The sequence below is a fragment of the Mastomys coucha genome, unplaced genomic scaffold, assembly GCF_008632895.1.
Source record: "Mastomys coucha isolate ucsf_1 unplaced genomic scaffold, UCSF_Mcou_1 pScaffold22, whole genome shotgun sequence".
Classification (NCBI taxonomy): Eukaryota; Metazoa; Chordata; class Mammalia; order Rodentia; family Muridae; genus Mastomys; species Mastomys coucha.
The window spans coordinates 46669447-46676893 of record NW_022196905.1 but is presented as its reverse complement, the minus strand read 5'-3'; positions in this window follow the sequence as shown (position 1 = coordinate 46676893).

Below are 7447 nucleotides of genomic sequence, written 5' to 3'. Positions count from 1 at the left end.
TCCCAGAGCAGCCCTAAGAATGTGCCAAGAGGGTATAACCCGCCCAACCAATTGGCCCTTAATCCTTTCTTGGTCCATTGGAGTGTGTATGGGGGGGTCGGAGCAGGGCAGGGGAGGCTGTGGCAGCCAGCAGCTCACATTTGGGATTAACTGTGAAGTCCAAGGGGCACCAAACCACAGCCCTTCTGATAGGAATTTACTTACTCCTTCCTGACTTGGTCACAAGGTTCAGAATAAAGCCTTGTTTAACAAAAGAGACACACACTGGATAGTGAATAGGGTGTATAGAGGCCAAGTTGTGGCTCTGTCCCTAAAAGGATCATCAAGAAGACTTGGGTCACCAAACCTTTGCACCTGTGGTATTAAGGAGTGGGCTGCTTTCTTGAGCTCTGCCCACCCCATCTCTGTCACTTTCAGCCTCCTCTTCCTAGTCTCTTCTCCCACAGACCCCCAAGAGCAGAGGTCACATTGAATTAGCCATCATGTAGGTCACCTACCCCTGGCGCCAGGAATTGGATTTCCCTTCCCTCTTTACATCTCAAGGTCATCAATTCCACACAGGCTGCCCCTGTCCTCCAGGGTCACGGGGGTGGCCTGCATAGGTGCTTCTCACCTCAGGTGGTGCATGTCCTATCACCATCGCTGATGTCTCTGAAACTCGGGTATTTGATAGGATCCCATGTTAGACCAGCTTCCTTGAGTTTAGACTGGAGATCTCAGAGCCTTAATGCATTGAGAACAAACCGTTCAGGACAGGTAGCGACTTGTGAGCCACATAGCCTGGAGCTCAAATGCTACAGGAAGTCCTCATCCTGCTATGCAAAGTTCGATCTTCTGCCTCTTCACTCTGGTGGAAAGCTTAGACTGTGTTCTCCCCACCCCCAACCCAACTGGTTGGACCAGAGAAGACATCAGACCTGAGCTGGACTAGTTAGCTCCTTGCATAGAATTTTGAAATAGTGCTGAAATGTTAATCCCCCAGTGCCGGAACAAATGAAGAAATCCTGAGGTCTGCAGACATCTTTTTCTACTCTGTGATGCCAAGAGCATGGAGGCGTGAACCTATAATCTTATCACTTAAGGGTCAAACCAGAAGGAGCATGAGTTCAAGGCAAGCCTTGGCTACATATGGAGTTCCAGGCTAGCCTAGCCTACACATCTTTGTGAGAGCTTGTCTCTAACAAAATTGAGTGTGGCGGTGGATACCTATACTTCTAGCACTTAGGAGGTAGAGGCAAAAAGATCATGAACTCAAGGTATTCCGAGATTACATATGAAGTTATAGCCCAGCCTGCACTACTTGACTACTTGACACACTGACTCAAAAAAAAAAAAAAACTGACAGAGAGAGAGAGAGAGAGGGAAAGAGAACATGTTGATAGTACTTATGATCCTTCACCAGCCAACCCTTACAAAACCCTGTGAAATAAGTGACTTTTAGCTCATGTAAAAGTTAGTGGGAAAATAGGATCAGGTAAGGTGAGGTTAAGACAATGGAGTTTTGGGAGAGCTTTCCAGAAAACTATGAGGTACAGACAAAGCTTAGCAGGTGTGTTGCCTCAGAAAATGCCTTGGCCAGATCAGTTTCTCTTAACATATAGGCAACTGCCATGGCATCTGACATCATCAGATGAAGCCAAGGGAATGAAGAGTCAGGGGAAGAAGCCAACATCTTAGAGAATGGATGACTGGATGCATTCATGCTGGTGGGAACAGTCTTCACACTTCTGTGAACTTAGTAGGCTAGCTTGTGGACAAGCTAGTAGCTTAGTTTGTTGTGATAGTCTCGCTTTATAGTCCTAGCTATCCTGGTTCTACCTAGGTAGATCAGGCTGCACTCAAACTCACAAAGATCTGCTTGCCTTAAGCAAGTGTTGACATTAAAGGTATGTGCCACCATGCCTGGCTAACTTTCTCCAAAGTGCTGTAGTTACATGTGTGTGTCTTCATGCCTTGCTAGATTACTGTCCATATAGAAGAGACAACAAGATGGCACAAAAAGAAACAATTCATTTTAGTAATTTCTATTTCCTTTATTTTAAGAGAGGGTCTTAGGTATTACAGTCTGGCCTTAAATCCAATATGTAGCTCTATACAGCCCCCATATACTCATTTGCTTGAATGCATGGTCTCCATTTGATGGAACTGTTTGGAAAGGATTTGGAGGGGTGGTCTTATTGGAGGAGGTGTATCACTGGGAGGGCCAGGTCTTTTTTTTTTTTAAGAGTTTATTTATTTAATGTATATGAGTATACTGTCTGGGCTGGAGAGATAGCTCAGCAGTTAAGAGCACTGACTGCTCTTTTGAAGGTCCTGAGTTCAAATCCCAGCAACCACAAGGTGGCTCACAACCATAATGAGATCTGATGCCCTCTTCTCGTATGCTACAGTATATTTACATACAATAATAAATAAATTTTTAAAAAAGATTTATTTATTTATTATATGTAAGTACACTATAGCTGTCTTCAGACACCCCAGAAGAGGTATGTATGTATGTATGTATGTATGTATGTATGTATGTATGTATGTATCTATCTATCTATGTATCTATGTATCTATCTATCTATCTATCTATCTATCTATCTATCTATCTATCTACCTATCTATCTATGTATCTATCTATCTATCTATCTATGGTTGTTTGTCTGCACATACACTTGCATACCAGAAAGGGGCATTGGGTTGTGTGGCAAAGATAACACACTCATAACAGCTTCATAAAACTGGTTTGTTTATTGGGGGGGAGGAAGAAGGGGTGTTTATACCCCCGGATAGGTGGCCACTATCTCTGGGGCAAGGTTTGTGTGGTCATCCACCATTGAGCAGGACAGAAGTGCTGGAAGATGCTTCATCCGCATTTTCAGAGACTGTAGGGGCAGGGTGGAAACCTTCTAGGTCAAACAAGGAGTGTGAGGGTAACGCAGGGCTGATGGTGAGAGAGCTGACTTTATGGGGCCAGATTAGAAGAGGGAGAGAGCCAACTCCTCCCATCCTCATCTGAGATATCCAGAGTTGAAGTTCTCCATGACCTTCCTCCATAGACCTGGGCTATTACGGTCCCACAGGATTCCATGGGATTACGGTTTTAATCTGTTCTTAGCTACCATGTGGGTAGAAATTGAAATTAAGACTTCTGGAAGAGCAGCTAGTGTTCCTAACTGCTGAGCCATCTCCCCGGCTCCTGTTAGTTTTGACATAAGGTCTCACTATGTAGCTATGGCTGTCCTGGAACTCACTATGTAGATGAAGCTGGCCCCCAAATCATAGAGATCTGCCTGTCTTTGCCTCTAGAGTACTAGGATTAAAGATGTGCACCTCCACACCCAGCTTCATATTAATAAATTTCTAACCCTTGGGTGTAATTACTTAACATAAAAAAATTATAAGGCCTAATAGAAGATTCATACACAGTTCTTTGTATTTCATTCACTTTTTCATTCATTAAAGGTATACTGAATATCCACCATAAACCAGGCATGGGTGCTGAGGATGGAAGGAGACAAGAAAAATGGTATTTTCATCTTTAATAAGGAAGAGACCACAGGCCAGGAGATATTTAAACAAGCAAAATAATTATAAGTTCTAATAGATGTTGTCATATGTGTGAACATACATCAGAATGCTGGGCCAAGCAGTGAGTGAGTGGGTGGGGGAATGGAAGATGGTGAGCGTTTCTGAAGCCTGGCTGAGGAAGATGCAAATAAAGTCATTCTCCTCCCTATTATCCGCATTCGGCAGCATCCTCCTGGACCTCGCAGTCTTCCCAGATGAAGACTTGTTGCCTCAGAGAATCATTGGCCACTTCCCAAGCTGGGGACAAAGAAACCAGACAACCACATTCTCTTGCCATTGATCTATTAGCGAGAACTCCTGGCTTTTAGAAGGAGCTATTGTGTGCCTGGTAGCTAGTCAGAAAGCTGTCCTGTAGGAGCTGAAGATTATGTCAAGCCATGGAGTTAAGGTTCCCTATGAATGAGAGGGTCTCCTTCTCCTTTGCTTAGCAATCAAGGTCTTTGCCCTGAAGAATAGATTCAATAACTGAACACTGACCATCACTAATTCACTGGAAGATTGGGAGCCATTTTAGTCTCAATGGGCACTACTCTCTGTCATCCTAAAATGACCTACATTGAGACTTGTCCTGGTCTGACTCTTTGACAGGAAGCTATGTGACCAGAAGCTTCCTCTTGATTGCTCTAGGAACAGCAACTGTCCTACTCAGCTCCAAAAGATGATCTGGGACACTGCTTACACCCTCTGGATGGCTGATGTCCTTATAGGATTAATTTCTGTGCATTTGAGCACCTGACATGTTCCCCTAAAGGTTGCTCATAAAACATTCACCTGTTTCCAGCAAGAAATCCTGGGACAGAGTCCAGTTACACTTCACGTGTCACAGGCATGTGTGTAATCCCAGTTAAGATGATACTAGGTTGAGTTTCTAGAGCCATTCTGTCATTCTTCAAGTCCAGGAACAAGAATAAGATAGGAATGTTTCTGTGTATGTGTCTGTGTGTGCACACGCACATGTAAAAGTTCCAGGTGCACATTAGCATCTTTTTCAGCAACTCTTCACCTTTTTTGAGACAGAGTCTCTTACTGAACATAGAACTTGTTGAGACCTGAAAGTGTGTGTGTGTGTGTGTGTGTGTGTGTGTGTGTGTGTAAACCAACAATGAAAGCAAAATGAGATACATTTATTAATGTGAAAGCAAAATGAGAAAGGGAGGATACATGGGAGGGGTTGGAAGGAGGAAATGGAAGGGAGAAATTATATATACAATATTAAATATTATAATAAAATATATGTTTGTATAATATATAATATATTTGCGATAATATATGTTATCATGTATATATACATATAATTATATACATACATAAGTGTATATGTATGTCTTTTGAAACAGGGTTTCTCTGTGTAGCCCTGACTATCCTAGAGCTCGCTCTGTAGACCAGGCTGGCTTCAAATCCAGAGATCCACCTGCTTCTGCCTACCAAGTGCTAGGATTAAAGGTATGTGCCTCTACCACCCAGCTGTAATTATATTTTAATTTCAAAAATAGAAAGAAATAAGAAATGTAATAGCAGCAGCTGAAGACATACCCGAATGCTTGCCCAGCAGGCACATGTTCTAGCTCTGTTCCTAATACCGGGGAGGGGGAAGGAAGGAAGAAATAGAGAGATTTTCTCATACATGCAGCTCCTTGGGGCCAGCTCAGGTCTCTCAAACTTCTGAGGACATATTTTCCAAGAGACGGGTGGCCAATGACAAAAGCAACTTCTGAGAGACAGAAAGAAGAGACAAGCACAGACTTTTAGGCCTGTTGTGTAAATCTATCAGGACTCAAAACCCAAATTCACCAAGCATTTACCTATACGGCAAATGCATCACTACAGCACTTAACAGCAGAATCTGTGTCACTGGGGTAAGGGTCAGGGTCTATGGGAGATCAGTTGTCTAGAATACGTAAGACTCTGGGTTCCAAGCTCGACACTGAGAGACAGAGAGAGACAGATAGAGACAGAGAGACAGAGACAGACAGAGAGACAGAGACAGAGAGAGACAGAGACAGAGAGAGACAGAGACACAGAAACACAAAGATATAGGCAGAGACACACAGAGAGAGAAAGAGAAAGAAACAGAGAGAGAAAGTTTCTTTTGATCCACCTGAACCAACCGCTACTGCAGCAGCTTGACACAGGAAACTATGCAAGGAGTCTGGACCTGCGGCATCACTGTTACAGTCCTAAATCCAGCCATGAAAATCACACAGCTTCAGGGGCGATCACTGAGTGTCCAACATGGAAGAGGAGGAAAAGGACTGTGCTGTGCTAGTGGTGCAACTGAAAAACCGGTGTGTATTTCAACAGACAAGAATTCCCCTGCTAAACTCTATTCCAGCTATTGCCACCCCTAAGAGTCGCCTGTGTGATTTGGCATATATAAATACTTAAATAGTTCCCCTCCATTACCGCTGAAGTAGAACTAAAGGGCTTATAAAGTGTGAAATGAGAAACGGACACGGGTTGGCTTCATGCTAATCGCTGCCCAGGTGAGTGGCTGGGCTTCCAGACTTACAGCTCCCAGATCAGAATGTGATTAGTGACTATTTTAAGACCACATTATGAAGTCTGCCCAATGCAGAGGAGAATGTTACGGGCCACGCAAAGCTTCCCACGTGCTAATTGTTTCAAGGACCTTGTGTATACAAGGTGACTATTAAGCCGTTAAACCTTTAAATACTTAAAACAAACAAAAAATTTTTTTTGGAGTCAGGTTCTCAGTATGTAGTCCTGGCTGGTCTGGAACTTTTTATATAGGCCAGGCTGGTCTTGAACTCACAGAGTTCTACCTGCCTCTGTCTCCTGAGGGCTGTGTACTTCCACACCAGGCTAGAGAGAACTTTAAACCAACATTTCCCTTTCCAACAGTTGGACAGTCTCTCTTGTCTCAGAAGCAGAAAGACTAATCACCTTACCTCTAAGTTTTCAATTTCAGCTAAAAATGGTGATTCTTTTGTGCTTTTTCTTGGGCTATGGCGATTGGGGTGGAACTGGGCTGGGACAAAGAAAGAAGCCATGAGGAAGACTAAAGGATTTTGTGATGCAGTTCTCACAGTGTCTCTGTTGATTTACAAAGTTAATAACAGCATACATATTGTTTCCTTCAACTTGCCTTTCAGAGGGTTGGGCATGTGGCTCAGTCAGTAGAGGCCTTGCCTAGCGTGGAGAAAACCATGGGTTCATTCCCTAGCCCTGTATAAAAATGAGTTATTGTATGTGTCTGTAGTCTCAGCACTAGGGAGTCTAGGCAGGAAGATCAGGGGTTCAATGTCATCCTTGGCTGCATAGCTAGCATGTTTGAAGCCACCCTCACCTACATGAGACCAGGTGTTAGAAAACAAGAATACTGCATCTTCTCCTCTCCTCTCTCTCAGTGAACACCCCTTTCTCTTTCTTTCTCCTTGCCCTCTTTCTCCATGGCGACTTCCCTGGCCTTGGTTCTTGGGTCAGTGAACTCACCCACCCGAGGGCAGCTTCCCAATAAACCTGCCTATGATGTAAGTGATAAAAAGAAAGGAAGGAAGGAAGAAAGGAAGGAAGGGAGGGAGGGAGAGGGGAAGGGAGGGAGGGAAAGGAGGGAGGGAGGAAGGGAGGGAGGGAGAGAGAGAGAGAGAGAGAGAGAGAGAGAGAGAATAAGAATACTGAGGCTTTCCACATTGCTGAGCATGTAAACATTCCTGCCATACAAGCCTAATAAACTGGGTTCAATCCCGAGAACCAATGTAAAAGCCAGATTTGGGAGCACACATCTATAACTTCAGCATTCCTAATGCAGATGGGAGGTAGAGGCAGGGGGACTCATCTAGAAGCTGGCCCGTGGCTGAAACGGGGAGAAGAAAGCCAACAGCTGCAAGTTATCTTCCGGCCCTCAGAAGCT